Here is a 16,125-nt window from a genome sequence, read left to right as displayed (position 1 = left end):
ATCCAAGTCTCTACATTTAAATGTTTCTTATTTGATCAATGGCAATTATTGAACAAAATATATATATATATATATATGCTGACCAGTATTTGTCAGTATTTGTCAACCACCAGATGATAGATATTAATAATTTCCAAAAGCAAACGGCTGTAGTCTCGAGGGAAAGTAATTGAAATGTGATTGGCATCAACCTTGTCCCTCTTGAATAATTATAAATGATTTAGGTATTACTGCCTGCTTTTTTCATGCATAATTCATTAACCTCCACCCCCACGGTGGTGTGTGTTTGTATATTTCTGCGTGCGTGCGTGTGTACGTGTGCGTGTGTGCGCGCGCGTGTGTGTGTGTGTGTGCGTGTGCGTGTGTGTGGTTGTGTGTTTCTATGCTCCCTCTGTCCGCCTGCCTGTGTGCAGTTTGCACTGGAAGGCGTCATATTGCGACGCTTCGTGGCAGTGGGGCACACTTGCGCTGACTCCATTCAGTGACTTCATGTTGTTAAATATTCCCTCTCTACTTCAGTGCATGTTTACGCTCTGGGAGAAGTAGCACAGTCCCCCATCGACACTGGTGGTGTCGTTATGGCAGCACTGGTCTGGTTTGCAATCGGACTTCGACCGAGAATTGCGTTCGTCTGGAGCATTTTGCAGCGGTGTGTGTTTTTGTGAACGGGGCTAAGCATACAGGGACATGGAAGTGTTATCGGGCTGTTTAGTTGAACGAACCACACGGAGCGCTGCAGAGGGAGAGAGAGAGGTCGAGAGAGAGTGACAGAGTGAGTGTGTGTGTGTGAGAGAGAGAGATAGAGAGAGAGAGAGGGGAGAGCGAGAGAACGGGGGAACTAGCAAGCAGCAGCAGCAGCAGCTGCTACGAAGAGACACCAAATGTGATGCCTGAGGTCTGAGGAGCGGAGATAAAGTCTGACTAAGGTAACATGATCTTTTTGGCTTGCGCCTTGTTTTTCTTGACCATTGCGTCTCGCTCGGCAGCCATTGTTTCCATGTGTCTTACCTATAAGAAAACCCGGCTGTGCGTTAAGGGTCTGGCGCGGCTGATCCATAACCTATTCCCTCTACTGGTCGCTGTCCAAGGATCACCGCCAGATAGCCACACCAAAAAAAACAGAGGATAAGATATTACTTGACCTTTGAGCTTCACTGAATATTGTATTGAACCGATATAACGTCTGAGAATATGCGTCTGTGGCATTGGTAAACGTTTTGGCTCTCCTTTGCCTTTGCACTGGATTGGATGATAGGGGTTATAAAGCAAACATGCCTGGGTCATTATTCCTATTTATAGATGCAAATTAAGTTGTTGACTAATGTAGGATAATTTGAGAGCTCATGACTTTTCACCATGTCTCTAGTAGGGATGGGCTTGAATGGACATTTGACTGTATTATCCTCTCGGACATAAGAGAAAATACCCATCTGGCTGGGGACAACATAATGCATCTTTATCCCAAAGGCGTGTTGTATGTTCACATTCTGTACCCTGCCGGCCAAATGTCCACAAGTGAAAGACATGATAGAAAGCTATTCTTTCTCACTCTGAGGGTTTCTAGCCGGCATCTACCTCAGTTTGCAGAGCCTGCTGCTGTCTGACATCTGGTGCGTCTTGACAGGGACTTGTGCTGTAATGATATGTTTCAACAAAGCCTGTTAATCTCTTTAATGGCTGTTGGGTCTCATGGAGAACGCGTATTTCCCCCCTCTTGTCACCAAACAATTTAAATGGAGAAGGACATTGTCTGTCTGGGTTGTGGTAAAAAAACAAAATAATAATCATAATTCTGGGTTATGATATACAGCTGTACATGTTTTGAAATGTGTTTATGTAAATAAATACCTTCATGGTATTTCATGGAAAGCTTACAGTTTTGTTTTATTGCATGCATGTTAATGCACCGAAAACACATTTATCAGAATAATAGGGCTGAACACACTCAGATTTAGGTTGCGGTTCTTATGGTTTTTCATAAGAGGGTGGAGATGACTGACTGTCTGAGCCTTTTCTATTCTGGTGCTTTAGTTGTCAGCTCTGCACAGATAAAAGGCGATCATCCTCAGAGCTTTTTCTCATCCCATCAATAACATGCACTGGTTCTGGCTGTTCTCTTCCCTCCCTTCTCTGCTCCTCACAACACATCTGCAACTGAGCAAGCATTCAATTTTACTCTATGATGTGTGTGTGTGTGTGTGTGTGTGTGTGTGTGTGTGTGTGTGTGTGTGTGTGTGTGTGTGTGTGTGTGTGTGTGTGTGTGTGTGTGTGTGTGTGTGTGTGTGTGTGTGTGGACAGACTGTGCGTGCATGGACAGTGCACTGACTCTTTTCTTTGCTTATCTCGCTGCCCACAGGGCAATGACAAGACCTTTTTTTCCCTCCACAGCCCAGCTGAAAAACACATTCTCCCAATAACTCACCGAACCAAAAAACCGAAACATTAACAGTTTGCGACATGAAAATTTAGTATTCACGTAAAAAAAAGAAGACCAAAATCAAATATTCATTTCAAGAAGCGAAAGTAAGAGGCTTCTATCGCTTGTCTTTCATTTCTAAAACTCTTCATCTAGTTACTGCGACCGAGTGAAGGCTGCGAGGCCTGGCGACGTTTCATTCATCCGGCCTTCCTCGGTCAAGCATTAAGCAGCCGACGGCACGTATTGCATCTCTGTATTAAAAATGGAAGCGATTAAGAGGGTTTTCAGGGCCACAGCGGGGTGGCCCTCTGCCGCCGCAGATACGGGAATGTCTGTTTTTGAATGTGTCAAGACAGTTGCTGTCCGCATGCATCAGCCCGCCATGCCCGACTGCCTGAATGTCATCGCCGCCGAAAATGTGAGGCTCTCTCCCGCCGAGGACGTAAAGGTGTCGTGTTCTTTGGGGGGGTTGTTTTGATTCATTTCCACCAAAGTGCTCAGGCAAATGGCTCCCCCTATTATGCCAATTTAATCAGGAGAAAATGGAGGGAATCAGAAGAGCTCTCGCCTCGTGTCTCTGTCGCGGTATGGAGTGGATGTACACGTGTGTGCTGGGGCATGCTGCTTAAGTTCAATGTAGAGCCCCGTACAGCAATCATCTGTGTTTTATAGAGTGGATGTAAGCTGTAGTGAAGTTGTGTTTTGTTCAGAACTCCCATCTGGACCGGTTTCTTAATCCTAAAGTAACAATACAGTCAAAGCGGCTTTAAAAAATGGACGAAAGCTGTGACGGTATCCTATTGACCTTTGTAGTTTGAAGCACATAGATTCTGGAGATGTCTTTATGGAAGGCTCCTGTCGCAAGAGGCACCTCAACCTAGTGCTAGTGATGCGACCGTTTAGAGTGACATTTGATTTGATTTGGATTGGATGCACTTACTTGTTTGTCCCCAAGGGGAGAACTGGGTGGGGCACACGATAACGCTACACCACACACCAAAGTAATCAGGTCAAACAATGTGATGCACAGAGTAAGAAGGGTCACCATAACAGGGATAACAAAACCTACAAGAATACAACAGTGGAAGGCACAAATTGCTTCCTAAAAGCGTTGAGGTATTAAGAGAGGGTCACTAAAAGCCCTTGTCAGATTCCTAAATACCCTACGCAATGGGGGACCGTCCTGTTCCAGCACAGTCTTTCCTTTCTAATGATAACATAATTATGGCAGGAGTAGTGAGTGCTTTGCGGCTTTTCCTCTCGTCTTTCCTGTTTTGTGTGAACCCACAAAAGGAAGGCAGGAAAGCTCCCGTGATCCGGCGTTCCGCTCTGTCAACCTTTCAGCCGCTGGTTGTTGACATTCATTGAGTTCCGATGGAGGCGTCTTCACTTTGTTATTCACCTTCTAAGCCTCCAGGCTAGATCTTGGCTTTTGTATTGTGTCCGCTGGCCTTTTCCAGCGCCGTCACTGCCCTCAGACGCTCGGATGTTATGTTCTTGTGTTTGTATCACGGAACCGCATTGTTAAGCTTTCTTTAGCTCCAATGTGGCGGCAGCTAAGAACTAAATAATGCCCATGTGTGCAGACCTGGGTCACTACTTGCCCATCTGTCTTAGCATGAAAGATGGAGTTGAAGGGTTCTTCAAATGGCGAAACGAGGAGCACCAACAAAAGATCTGGCTCGTTGTCAAAGGGCCTTTGTTCCCCTTGTTTTTCCTTTTCCCGTTTTACAGTTGCGACCGTTCTCTTGTACATGTGTTCATGCGTTCGTTCAGCGGTGCTTTTCTGCCAAGAGGATGTGTACAATGGATCTGGGGGGGTGGGAGGGGAACTTGAATCTGATTGGTCGGAGAACGCGTCCTGTCAAACATCCCCCTGTTGTATCCGTCGATGCATATTTCAGGCAGAGTTGGTTCCAAGGTCTCCAGGATTACTGTCATTGGGGCTGCACTCTGTTGAATCGCAGCAGATGGTGGCAACCCGGTCGCATCAACAGATCCCTCTTTTTAAGATAAAATATAGTGAAAACATGCTGGCATGTACAACAGTTTTGCTGCCTTCCTTGCATCGCTCTTTATAGTCGTTCAGGATGAATGCTTCTTATCCTGGGATAAAAAAAAGATTAAGTTAAGCGTTTGCAAGTGTGACCAGGGCATGGTTTTTCTTTGAATCGTGACGCTATTTGTTCTGATCAAAACATTATGATTGGACGCCCAGAATGATCAAATGAGCATTTCTTGCTGATGTTTAGGGTATAAATCCCATATTTGTGGTTGTACAAGAAAATGAAATATTTTTAATGGAAATGTTTATTGTGGATCAGCGTCTGCCCCCCCCCCCCCCCCCCCCCCCCCATGCGTCAGTCATTGTGACAATACCACCGCAAACTGCACCAACGGCTTTTCTGTCTCCATTAACTGATGGGGCTGCTGTGGCATCGGTTTGTATATTATTTTTGCATTGCGGCAAATAATAAAATGCCTCATAACTCGAGTTACGGTGTACACATTGACTCAGAATCTCGGAGGTGTGTTGCTACTGGCAGTGCACGGCAATCTCCCCCATGTCTCTCCAAAAGTATCCTCCTTGTGTGGTGGTGACAGACACTGCGTGAGGCACTGCACCTAGCGAATCTGCCACACTTTCCAACCGACTCCATTAGCCAATTAGGCAGCTGTGTCGGCCGGTCCCAGCTGTTGACTGCAGGCGATTATCAAGAGTATTCATCTTGGCTGAGAGCTCCGTCTCCGAGCCGAAGACAACAGCTATGGACCCACCCCCCCCCCCCCACCCATTCAGACTATTTACTAGTGTCGTCGTGCAAGCAACGACCCCTGATCCCAGTCCCCCACCAACCCCCACACCCACTCCCTTAAGCCCCTGGCACTTCTATATTTACAGTGACACGGCATACTTTCAGCCCTTCTACTGGCCCGGTTAATGCGTGTCCCTTTTTGGCAGCATTCTCCCTCCCTCATTCACCCAACATAAAAAAGAGGCCGTAAACATCTGTTGCCACCATCAGCAGATTACAGAGAGCCTTGCTATTCGCCGTCAAAAAGCTCTGCATGTGAAAGACCAAAAAAAAAAAGAGCGAGCTACACCTACATGCCCTGTGTGATACGCGTCGCCACCATGTCGCCTCATAAATGGTTTACATATTCGACGCTGCGGCTGCCAGGTTTTTTTTATTTTATGGGTTCTGTTAAGAGGAGTTGCCGATGAAACGCCAGTGGACTCTGACATCTGTGTAGCTCCAGTGGTCTCCCCATGTTCGCTGCTTTGTTAAGAGGGCCAAGACGGGCCCCCGCGACGTTAAGGGCCTGTGTGTTGACTTCGTTATAGTCCGCAGACACGTCTCTGTCCGTCCGCAGCATAGGGAGCACATTGTTGTGCACATTGTTGTGCACAGCCTCTTCAAACTCCCTTTTTTTTGTGCCGAGCGTCGGGGTGTGACAATGGGTGTAGGAGTTGGGGGAGAAATCATCTTATGAACACTCGCATTGTCTCCAGCTCTGGAATAAGCTTGTACTGAGTTGTGAGCCAAGTCTGTGTTCAGTGCTTCCCTCTGGTACTGACTGCTGAGTGAGATGATAAGGAGGAGAAGAGAGCTGCACATTGTAATGCCACGTAGAATTAGGGACTACACGTTTCAAATAATTAGCGGTAAGTCTTTGAAAATTGACTTGTTTTGTTTGTCGTGAACTCGAGTCTGCTGTCGAATGTGGGCCTCAGTAATGGTTCTGCTGTTATTGTGCCATGGCCTAATTATTTGATATTTGCAAAGGCAAACAGAGAAAGATGTGGTGTTTAATATCATCAAGCTTTATTGATGGTAAACAAGCCCACCACATTTTGTTTTTGAGAAAATGTGGTTAATCATAATAGTAGCAAGAAGCCCATTGTTTATATCGAGTGTTCACTCCAGAGACACACCTGCACTATTTTACTTTCTAAACTCATTCCTGAAGTGTTCAAATTCTGAATCTGCCTTTTAATAATTGTAATTTAGAGTTCTCCGTGTGCGGGCTCATTTGTATTTGGCGTTTGAACAAGTGTAGAGCCTAATCCACAGCTCCCAGGCCTGGTGTCCCCGGCTCCAGTGGTGTATCATTCTAGTAGTAGCACAAGTAGTTCATACTGAGAACACAACCAAAGCAACGCATGACCAAAAGTATGTTAAATTAAAGGGGAAATGTTGAACATTCATGGAAGCCACAGCCAACATAGTTTATAGACCGGAACCTCAACGTTTAAGAACGATCAAACACAGTATTTCGTTGAAATGTTTATTTTCGATTCGAATACACTCAAGTCTTAAAAAAGGGGGGAATCTGGACGATCGTAATAGCAGCTTTCTTGAGACGAGGTCTGTTTTTAGGGACTGGCCATTGGTCTGAGGCTCAACCTCTCGTCACCATAAAATGTGTTTCATCCAGCGAGTTCATTGTGTCAGCAGTGAGAACAGAGAGGCCCTGTTTCACTCGGTCTAAAAATACCCCGAGCAACCTCTGCCCAAGAAGGCAAGGATAAATAACACAAATCAGCCCGGATACACATGCACACACGGGCACATTAAAATGGGCTGATTCGGGGCCCGATGTACTTATCAAGAGAATGAGTAGTCAAGCCTAACCAGGCTGATTATGGGGGAGTCGTTTGGAGCACTCTGGACACAGACCCCTTCTGTGAGCAGCAGGTATTCATGTCTCCAACATGAACTGATGAAAACCCTCTCGGGCGGATTCATTGGCTCGTGCCCCGTGTCTCAAAGGCTTATCAGACTTGTAACAATTCGATGCTGATGGCTACATCGTGTCCAGCCCTTGGAGTTGAAAATCTTTTGGATGCTCCCTCCTTCACTCCTCTGGATTCGCCCCCCAGCATGTCTCCCTAAATATGAGATTAAAGAAATGAGCCAAAGTGCCTTGATGGCTGCCCCAAAGAGGAACTAGTGAGCGCCCTGCAGGACTAAGGTGCCTTTTAAGGTCAGGTTCTCCGGGGTCGTCTACAGGGGGCCAGAGTGATGGCTGCAGCTCAATGCCGACTAATTAGTGGCTAATTGGTATCCAGCAGAATGACCAGTGTACCCTATTGGCATGTCCGTGGAATTCATTACATCACCCTCCCTGAAGGAGTACAGCGGGAGAAGACGTGAGGAAGAGCGGGGCCTTGTCTTCATCGTTCGCTCCATCTCGAGTTATTGGCCCAGGTGGCCAGGTTCACTTTATACCTGCCTCTTTTTCATCCAAACACCGCGACCATACTGTATCCGCTGTCAATTTAATCTACAGAGTACACTGAAAATGTTATTTCCCTACTTCAGGAGTGAGTGAGGATATTATGGGGGACTTGGCCGAATGAGGTGCCACCACTACCCTACTTTTCTGCAACGTTTTACTGGCGTAATGGATGGGATATCCGACGGTGACTAGGCTTGTTATGTAGTGCTTTAAACTCCATCCTTATCCTTTTCTACTCCTTCTCCCCCCCCCCCACGATCCACCTGCCATGACTGCCGGCTGGCTGCCGGAGCATAAAAGCTCCATTCACCTCCAGTCGCAACGAATATGATCAGAACCTGTTAAGGGGCCAGACTTGCATTACAAATCACATTACAGTCGTGACTTATTTGAAAGTAATGAGAAAAGCCACTCGCTAGCACTCAAGACATCCATTTTGAGGGAAGCATCCCTATTTCCCCGGAGTGTGCTTTCCGATAACTCGTGAAAAGTAGATGAAATGGTTTCAAACTGCTTCGGCTGTGCTGCCTGGAACCCCTGTCCAAAAATGGTGTGTGTGTGTGTGTGTGTGTGTGTGTGTGTGTGTGTGTGTGTGTGTGTGTGTGTGTGTGTGTGTGTGTGTGTGTGTGTGTGTGTGTGTGTGTGTGTGTGTGTGTGTGTGTGTGTGTGTGTGGTCAAGGCAAACATGCAGGTTAATAGTGGCAGAAGGTAGTTTCTGCACACATGGATGTTAAATCGGTTGGCAGCACCCTGCGACAGGGCTGGGAAATTAATCGAACTTTGATCGTGATTTCGATTTCAGCGTCAAACTATCACAAAACTAACATAATCGAGTTTTCGATTGTTGTTATTATTATTGTATATATTTATATATTCTTTTTCTCTAAATGTTTTATAGAAAGTGCAGAACAGCTGGATACGTACCTTATTTTAGATTTCAACATTTTCTATTTTGACAATTTTTGTGTATTTTCTTAAGGCGAAATTTCAAAGCTTTCAGTTACATAGTGTTTTTTGGGAGAGACATGCTGATTAAATACATCATGTTTTCAAACTCTGAATGATCGTGATTTCAATATTAACCAAAATAATCGTGATTATGATTTTTTTTCCATAATCGAGCAGTCGTTGAGCCGGGGACCGAGACACCCTGTGCCGGTTGGGTCTGTCCTTGTTTGCTGCAGTATGCTAAGGCATTCCTAATGGCTCATTTCTCACTTGCACAATGGTTACGGCAGCGGCCTCACAGCGGTGCAAGCCGAGGCAGTAAATCTTGTCCAACTTTCAAGATAGGCAGAAAGCTAGACTGCCTCAACGTAAAGCATTTGTTATTCATTAGTGTCTTGGGACGGGAGGTTTTAGGGAGAACAGATGCAGGCTAAATGCTTGAGCTCTCATTCATTGGGAGACGGCGGATTTGAAGCTTTTGCTAAAGAGATGGGGGATGATCTTGTCACAAGAACTTGTCAGTTCTCGGAGCCCAGAGAAAAGAACATCTGCAAATGAAATACTAGCTTCGGTAATCAAAAGACAATTGGGAGCTTTGGTGAATAATGGAGTTGGGTATGAGTTTTGCAGATTGACAGTTTTTCAGACCGCGTTACTTTGAGGTCAGAATATACCAGATTGACCTAAGAGAGATGGTAGAGAGAGGCATTAGAAATAGGGTGTCTCTTCTTATCACAGCCTTTTGTTCCCCCCCCACCCTCTACATTACTTCCAAGGTTGATCTTTGAGATCCTGATTGGAAATTTAATTTTTAATGCAATTCAATACGCGACACCTAGGCCCAGACAAGAAGATTTAAATCGCAATTTGAGAAGTTTTTTCAAATCATTAGTCTAAGCATTTTCCCTGTCTTAGCAGATGGAAATTGTGGTAGGTACAACCATTTTGAAAAGCACTTTAGTGTTTCCCAATGCTCGTCTTTTGCTTTAATACGATATAACTTCTATCATGATGAGTAATTATAACTTTTAGACATATTTTATTGCACATTATTGTACCGACAGAGGTATCTATTTGTCTTTATCTGCACTATTCTGTCCATTTGGCTGCTGTAACACATGAATCTACGTTCAGGGGATTAATAAGTCGTTATCTAATTTTGCCTTGGCAACAAAGCCTGAATACAAAAATGGGGGAAATGATGTGTGTTTCTGAATCACAAGAACCATACAGGATTAATTTCCCATTGTTTAATATTCTAAAAGCCAGATAATATTATGTCAAATAAACGCAATATTTATAAAAAAAATATTTTAATAGCATTTGTAAATGATTTCAAGATCACCTCCTAATTCTGTCAATTTTAAGATTCATTACTGCATTCTGCAGCTTTTCCTCCTACTTAAATGAGGTATTTTGCATTATTTTGATAAGCCTAATTCATACAGTATTATGAAAGCTTATCATAGACCCCTAACAGATCAAACTTAATAACTCCCTGCATGGATATTTATTTTTCTTTTCTTGCATCATGGTCAGGGTTACCCTTGTAGAATTCAGAAGCAAGCGCAGAAAAAACATGAAACGAGCTATATTTGAAGGTGTTGACCAAATGGTTCTGCTTATTGATGTGGGATGTTTATTAAGAAAACAGTCTGCAAGTAGGTTGAACACATAATTGAGTATTCCTTGTTTAACTTAATTATTAAGCGAGTAATAACTTCCTAAACCCACGGAAATTCAATTCAAATGATGCTCTGTGGGTTGCATTTCATTTACCCTCATTAACAACATAATTAACAATAGGCAATCCGTTTCAGAGGATTCACAATAAACTTGTATTTCAATCATCTTTTGACACTTGTTTCTAAAGTGACTTCCAGGTGAGACTGATTATAATCAGAGCATACACTCAATATTGCAGCAACCACAACAATTATACGTGCTGCAGAATTTCCTAGAACCGACTGAACTGAGTGGAGGGTACCTCCAGGGATCCAAACATGTGTTGGTAACTAGATTCTTGAACTATGGTAAGGGACTTTTCCTGTAATTCTCTTTTTTCGGATTGGATGCCAGCGTGCTTTTCATGTAAAGATAACACTACACCGCACCCATTCCACAGGCCTAATTACAAGCTACCGTGCTGTTTCAGGGTCATTGTTTTTCACATGATTATACCCAGCACAGTATTGAATGCAGCACAGGAGTCAGATCATCTCTGGATGACAATGGTGGATGGAACCGTCCCCTCCACCAAGAAACAGCCCGCATATTCTTGATTGCATGACAATTAGGAGAATTATATCCCCACTAAACACCGACGGGACCAGGATTCGTAAACCACCACTGCTTGTCCTTGCCCATGCGACCGAGTCTGCTGACTCTAGTTTCCGCTGTCGTGTCAAAAGAGGCCTCACTCTGTTCGGCTTTTATCTTGGATCTAACCCTATTTCCCTGTGGTTGCCTTCGTAGAAAAAAGGAGGAGCTGCCAACGGTGGAGAGGGATCTGGACTATGGTTCTGCCCAGTGGAATGTAGCACCTCGCTGCCCTCAAAGCACGATTCAGAGAGCTGCTGACCGGCACCTCATGGTGAGTCATCTCTCAGGTTTCCCTAGCGGGGCCGTTCTCAATGCTCCCTTTTTAAAGGTAAATCACAACACAGTGCTCAAGTGTAGCAGTGTGCCAGGGAGCTGGGTTGTGGTTCTGCTCATCAAGTGTTGATTGACAGTGGGTCTCGATGGACTGCTGCTACATTGACGGACTACTGCTACATTGACAACTATTCAATTTTTGGTCCCCTGGATCTCGTTAAGAATTCTTGCATTCTTAAATTCCCTTTTTTTCCATGTTAAGCTTCACCTGTGGCAGAAGAGAAAAATATAAGACGCAAACCATAAAACCGAAAAGAAATAATAAATAATTTTTTTAATGACCTTAGCTGGAAGGGTTTCCTGTTGGAAGGATTGTATGCTGCATAATAGATGGGGTTTACCGAGCTAAGCTCCATCACCGATGAGGTGTTGCACTGCTCAGTCCTCAGTGTGATTCTATTTTTCTAACCAAGATGAAGGTGAAGTTTTCATCAAAGCCGTGAGTCGAGAATGGTCTTATTTCGGCTGATCGATGTGTCGACTCGGGGGCCACGTGTAATTATTCTCCGACTGGCCAGCCATGAAATTGTTGTTTGCCTTCGAAATGGATACAAAGCCGATTTTCTGGAGAAGTTTTTCGGGGACACAGCCTGAGCCTCCTTCTGGGGGACGAGGACGAGGACGGGGACAGAGGACAGCAGTGCTGCAGCGCCTAATGACTGTTACTATGGCAGCCAGGGCAGCAGCAGCAGCCAGTAAGATAATTGCCTTGGTTTGGTAAATAAGACAGTAGTTCAAAGGAGACCCCTATGAGAAATTGAATGGGCTGTAAAAACTCTAAATATACATTACCGGTATTGTTATTGTTTTGTACAAAGCAGATGATACTTTTTCTGTTGGCCGGCTAAAGCGGTGCGGGATCGTGAAGTGGCATGGCAGTATGCAGAGTGACAGTTGCCGTCTTCCCATGTATGCAAAATGAGGGGGACTGGAGCACAGCAAATGAACTGCAGGCGGCGTGGTCCGGTTAAACCCGTTCTCCCCTCTCAGAGAGGCTAACCACGGAGAACGCCGCTCTCAGTTCTTGGCAGAAGGCAGCGATGCTAATGCTTTGTCTGACTAAAATGCCTTCTGACCGTTTGACACTGGCTCCTCTCGCGCGGTGAATCGCCGCGACCCATAGCTGGCAGTGCACAAAGGAGCCGCGCACAGTGAGCCATGTGTAGGGGGAGCATACATTACAGCCCAAACCATAAACCGACATACAATGCATTCCTCCCATTTCCAAAGGTCATGAAAGGACTTTCAGAGTGGTCTATTCTGTGTCGATATTGACAAAGACCCTATATTCTCCGTACATTGTTATGTCTTGAGAAAACCCCCCCCCCCCTGATTTAGTCTTTTTGTGCAGCATTCAACCCCTTGGATGGCCAACAACCTTCTGGTTGTCCGTCGACACGTTCCACCTCCTGAGTTACTGCCCAACCTGTCACGCCCCATATGGCTTTGAATAAATACATTGTACCGCATAATATACGGATACTGTATACAGACCTCTGGCAGAAGGCAAGGGCCAGGAGAAGACGGACTGATCCCTGGTTGCCTTTGATCCGTATTGCTGGCTCTTGCAGTCTGTTGTTGCTCTGGCGTGAATCCTGCTCTAGCAGGGAGTGCGACTAGGAGGTAGATCCGAAGCGGCAGACTCACTCAGTGTCAATGTCACGTCATTGACACTAGCATTAGCTCTCTTTGTGATGTGCAATGGACTGCAGAGCCTTGACGGTGGCGGGGCTGTGTAACCCAATACTTTTTTATTTCCGTAAGCATCCCCCACAAACAGTATTTAACCGGGTGGATGTTTTACAGTTTCACGGTAATCTCCCCCGTTTTTAGCTACGTGCGAAGGAAGACCATGTAATGAAGCATCATCAAGCCTAAGATGTCATTGAGGTTGATTATTGGTGTTGGGTCGGTGAAGGGGATCTGAGGAGAACGGTTGTTCCCCGGAGGGGGGTGAGGGCTGAAGGGGTTGTTAACTCTAGTCCACAAATACCAGGGATTTCCCCAAGCGCCAGCTGCACATCTGAATGGCTGACGGACTACCCCCCACTATTGGGTGCTGCTGTCTTGGTTCTTATTCATATTTACTCGAGATTTAGGTATATATAAAAATAAATAAAGTAAATAAATAAAGCCTTTTGATGATACACACATTGTATATGTATAGTTTCACATAACAGGGCTTCGGATTAGGCTAGTGTGAAAACCAGTTCTTATTTTTTACCTTTTTTATTTAAATTTTAATTTGACTATTGCCCAAAATGGGCAAGCAGTGAACAAGGCGATTTTGTTATTATGTTCTGAATGAGTTGTTAGTTCCTGGAGAGGATCAGCGGTGAAGATTGAGTCACAAGCCTTCAGGTCCATCCCTATGAATGTTACCTGGCAGTGGTATCAGTTGACAGGTTTTAGAGTTGGAAATAGTGTAAGTCTCCATGGGTCTTGGAAGAATAGCCGATGTGCTTGTTCTCGTCTTCCAAAACTCCCGTTTCTTTCTCGGTTAGCTTTGTCAAACTGCTATTTGTTGTAGCCTTATACACAGCCTTAAAGTCTGCGCTGACAGTTTTGATGGATCAGATTTGGCGAGGTAAAGTAGCGAAGAGGGAGTGGACCTGCTTACTCTCCTGTTTGTTCGCGCTTCAGATCCATCTTGCTGCCTCCGCCGTTCAGCTGCTGATGTGACTTAGTTCCTGCTGTAGCAGATGGTGCAGATAGGAGGTAAATCTGCACCTCCAGGCTCTGTCGTTCCCAATGTCAACCCACTAAAGCTGGCATTGGCTTTCTCATGATGCACCGTGCATCCCTGGGGGTCTCTTAATACTACCGGGGCGGCGGTCTTTGTTCTAAATCCCGAAAGGCTCAACGCTGTCACTCACGTGAATTCTTTAAAATGTACCTCTTCATTTCCAATTGATCTGATGTATGGAGGTGACATTAAGTGAAGGCAGTGTTTTGGGTGAACGCCGCCTGCTGTCCGTTTATGTTGAATTGGTTCCTTATGGCTCCTAAACAGCACTGAGCGGGCCCTTCATAGGCCATCATGGGCCCCAAGCTTCGCGCTCACACTAAGTGCAAAACCGACTGGTCAACTCTGGCATCCTGTGACAACCGATGAGAATTCAATACATATACATTTAGATTTAGTGCTTACATTTAGGGCATTTAGGAGAGGCTTTTATCCAAAGCATCTTACAATTGTTTACGCACGTATACAGAAGAGCCAAACAGGCAAGTATTACACACATTTATATATATATACACACATCAACAATTCAAAGTTATAGTACAATCACATTTTTACAACCAATTGGATGATTGATCTATTAAAGATGCCGACGACTTCTCGACGCCTCTAAAAATAAGGATACAATTGACCCAGATTATTGTCGAGAGGGTTGTAAAACCGTTCAAAGCAATTTGTCCACAATTATTTAGCCTGACAGCTCATTTATTTATTCAAAACACTGAAGACTTCAAGCCTTGTAGTCGTGGATGTCCCTGCATATTCACGAGTTAAAAAATGTAGTGTAGCCTTTTACTCTATCAACACCTCACCATATGGAATAGTGTTACCTACTGCTTTTTTCTTCTGTTTAAATAGGCCAAGTTTAATTGAATGAATGTCACCTCATTATTAATCCCTATTAATTATTTACAAAGACTCCACCCTCATTGCGTTTCATTTTGGCTTACTGAAACGATTGATACAGCGTGGTATTGCATCACATTCTGGCTTTGCTGAAACATTTGATGCATCTTTTTATCGAATCAACCGGATTAATTCAATCCCATGACTGGAACACTAGAATGACAAGTAATGTATTACTTTGGGTGCTTTTATTTTTGGTTTTCCTGCCAATGCCCGCCAGAACAAACATTGTGTCATCAAAAAAAGATACCAACGACTACACACAGTGTTTTGAAAGTTGATTATTTGGGATTGTTTTGCAGAGACTGGATGAGTACACCTCAGTCATTGAGGCCATCATGAACTCGTCCATATACCAGATTATTATTAGAGAGGCAAATGGATAGTGTTACCGTTCTGTCTGACAATAATTGGTCCAATCAACCCACCCGCGTTCCCAAGCATGCCATGCAAATCTACAACTGGATGGCTCATGGGGAATAAAACAACATTGTGTTTGTATAAAAGTAAATGTCCAGATACTGGGGCTGGACTGAGGCTGTACATAAACACATTCCCTGGAGCTGAATCAAAATTCAGCTGAATGTGTGATTAATGGTTTAACAGATGACCTGCATGTTTAACCTTAAACAACAACTGCTGTAATAGCTGTGGTGGAGTCAGTTTTGCGTTTTTTTACATGTGGTTTGATTAAAATAGAACTTGAGGACAACCACACTTCTCAGTTTATGTATTTTGATCGGAAACCCTTGCATTGAAAAAAGGCTTAATTTCCTTTCCATGTCACTGTTTATTTGAGTCCTCGTTGAGATGGTATTCGTTTCTTTGGCGAAATGTATCTGGTTTTATTTTGTTCTCAAATAGTTGCTATTCTAAGTGGTAGTTTCAGAACCCGATGTGTTTTTAAGGGATCCTTCACAACTGCCATCCAAAAAACCATTTCCTTCAATGTATTCCCTTGAAAAATGACATGCCCATTATAACTTAAGCAAACTCTTTGGAAAACCAGTGTTAATATGCAACACGAGGTATTACATTTTCAATGCTTGCAGTGGTGTTCCTGTACCTCTTCCTGTTGTCAGAACAGCCACAGCGGCAGGGAGAAAGGCAGCTCTGCTGTGAGGTGTAATATGTAACACGGAGACACTGGTAAGCTGGAGAAAGGCCTGCTCATGTTACTAACCTACTAATGAGCAGGACTGAGGGAGCA

General features: G+C 44.4%; 1 protein-coding gene across 1 annotated transcript in view; it reads left to right on the top strand.

Annotated features, from left to right (window-relative positions):
• The first annotated feature begins 411 nt into the window (after positions 1-411).
• The window catches only part of tanc2b (tetratricopeptide repeat, ankyrin repeat and coiled-coil containing 2b), a 107,011-nt gene continuing 91,297 nt past the window's right edge, over positions 412-16,125 (top strand). The window contains exons 1-2 of the mRNA XM_060037211.1: positions 412-926; positions 11,087-11,204. The gene's annotated coding sequence lies outside the window, so the exon portion shown is untranslated. The remainder of the gene's footprint in view (positions 927-11,086; positions 11,205-16,125) is intronic.

This window comes from Gadus macrocephalus, chromosome 18, assembly GCF_031168955.1.
Source record: "Gadus macrocephalus chromosome 18, ASM3116895v1".
In the NCBI taxonomy this organism is placed as follows: domain Eukaryota; kingdom Metazoa; phylum Chordata; class Actinopteri; order Gadiformes; family Gadidae; genus Gadus; species Gadus macrocephalus.
The sequence above is the reverse complement of the archived record's forward strand: the minus strand, read 5'-3'. Positions and strand labels throughout refer to the sequence as shown.